The sequence below is a fragment of the Rhagoletis pomonella genome, unplaced genomic scaffold, assembly GCF_013731165.1.
Source record: "Rhagoletis pomonella isolate Grant_MI unplaced genomic scaffold, Rhpom_1.0 Rhpom_scaffold_00002, whole genome shotgun sequence".
Taxonomy (NCBI): Eukaryota; Metazoa; Arthropoda; class Insecta; order Diptera; family Tephritidae; genus Rhagoletis; species Rhagoletis pomonella.
In genome coordinates this window covers 1,528,760-1,530,828 of record NW_023458556.1, presented here as the reverse complement: position 1 = coordinate 1,530,828, position 2,069 = coordinate 1,528,760, and the positions used below count along the sequence as shown (strand labels likewise).

Here is a 2,069-nt window from a genome sequence, read left to right as displayed (position 1 = left end):
GTAATTTATTTATTTTATACGGGACGCCAAATGTTCTGTATTTCTTTAGTTTCCTGTATTTGTCACGTATTCGGTGTTCCGACGCCTTAACAGCTCATTAAAATGGCATGCCTATGAACAAGTTTTAAGTGATGTTGGTATATAACCGTAATTTTCTTTATAAACAGTTATTACTTTCTAATATGAATGCCTGTGATTCGAATCGAATACATACAGTGGCCAAAATAGAACTTAGGACGCGATATTTTAGTAAGTTTTGACTATTTTTCCTTAGTTTATTTAATGTTTATTATTTATTTTATGAAAGTAAGGCTCTTTTCCTAACAAAAACCATATAAATAATACCAAATTACCAAACTTTGTGCAAAAAACTATAAAAATTAATTCGGCAATGTTTCACCAAAATTTCAAAATTTTTAATTAGAATTTTTTAGAAAAAAAAATCGGTTTGAAGTTTTGTAACTCATTAAAATTTTAAATTGAGTACAATAAAGTGCGAGTGGAAGGTGCTGCTCATTTGCTTCTCTTTCAAAGAAACAAAAAAAAAAATCCAAAAATGAGTGGTAGGTCTTACCGACTTAAAATTGCACTTTATTATACTAAAAATTAACAAATTATTTTAACAAATTTTACGGTGTAAAATACGGTCGTGAAAATTATCCTACAAATTTGTGATGTTACTATAAGGATACTGTTTCAGGGAAAACAGGGTCGAAAAAATTTGCAAAATAATTTGTTGTCCCGTATTCGACTCACATAAATATGGTCACCGTATGTATATGTAAAATAAGTTATAAAGAATTTTCTTTGCAAAAGCACACTGGATATTGTTCTAGCTACTACATTCCATTTATTTAAACGAAAACCAAAAGACAAGTAATACAATTATAAATCCTTTCCAGTTAATATTTATGTCATTGAGGTTGTATTGTCTTTTCTTCTATTCTATTTTGTAAACTCAAAGCAGACTGAGAGTAGGCGAGTTTATTAGGTTCTGAACATCTGACTGTTTATAGGGTTATATTTATGGTAATATTTTTTCTTCAGTTCACAACAATAGAAAATATGGAGAAATAATTTTAAACAGGTATTTAGATGCCTCGACCGCCATTAAAATTCCCCTCGTAAAAATTAAACGCGCTCAAATCCTTGTCGACAAATTTAAGTGCAATTCTTAAAGCACAAAATTATTGTAGGTAAAATGAAGTCATTTCACGACAAGAGTAAAGTGGGCTAATACTCACTTCAAGCGGAAGCTAAAAAAATAAAACAGAAAAAAAAAACTGAAACAGAAACACAATAAACAGAGTTTACTTGGCGATAAATGCATTTCAACCGGCGCAGTTTAAGCAGTTAGGCGAAAATGCAAAATTCCAACCCCGCAACGCAATCCGGCCAAAAAACGAGGGCAACAAACCGTTTTCGTCACAAAAAAGGGAAGATGCAAAACGAAAACGGAGGAAAGCAAAAACAAGCGCAGAAAACAAAACACTCCAGAAGTCAAGTGGACATGTGGCTGCAAAAAACAATTGCACCGCGGCAGAGGAAGTGAGGCAAAGTGCCAGCCACAACAGCTGCCAGAGCAGCAGCAGCAGAGCGTGCAACACTGGATCGGCGTTGGTGGCGGCAAGAACAGCAGCAACGGCTCTGGGGCAAACGGTCTGCGCGTAGTCATACATACATACATTCATACACACATACATACGGTACATAAAGTACAAGAACTGCCACAGTTACAAATGCATACATACATATGTACATATTGCCGCCTCAGCAGCGTCTAAGTGCATCTTGCCGCAGCCGCAATTCGGGAATGTTGCACAGCCAGAAGTGGCAAATTAAATTCAAGTAGCTGCAAAGATGATGATGACGTTGATGTCGACGCACACTGCTGACGACTGACTACTCGAGCTCAATGAATCTTTAGCTCGTTGTTGTTTCATTGTGTTTTGTTTTTCTCGCATGGCAAACGAATCGGGAAGAGTCGCCGTGGTGCACCAACCAATCGACGACCAATCTTTAGTCCAGTGAGATTTTGGCTGCGGTGACGTGGCTACCAGCACCTTTGC

The 2,069-nt window shown here is 36.2% G+C and overlaps 1 protein-coding gene across 1 annotated transcript in view; it reads right to left on the bottom strand.

Annotated features, from left to right (window-relative positions):
- The window catches only part of LOC118732419 (teneurin-a-like), a gene marked incomplete in the record, with an annotated part of 439,680 nt that overhangs the window by 299,109 nt on the left and 138,502 nt on the right, over positions 1 to 2,069 (bottom strand).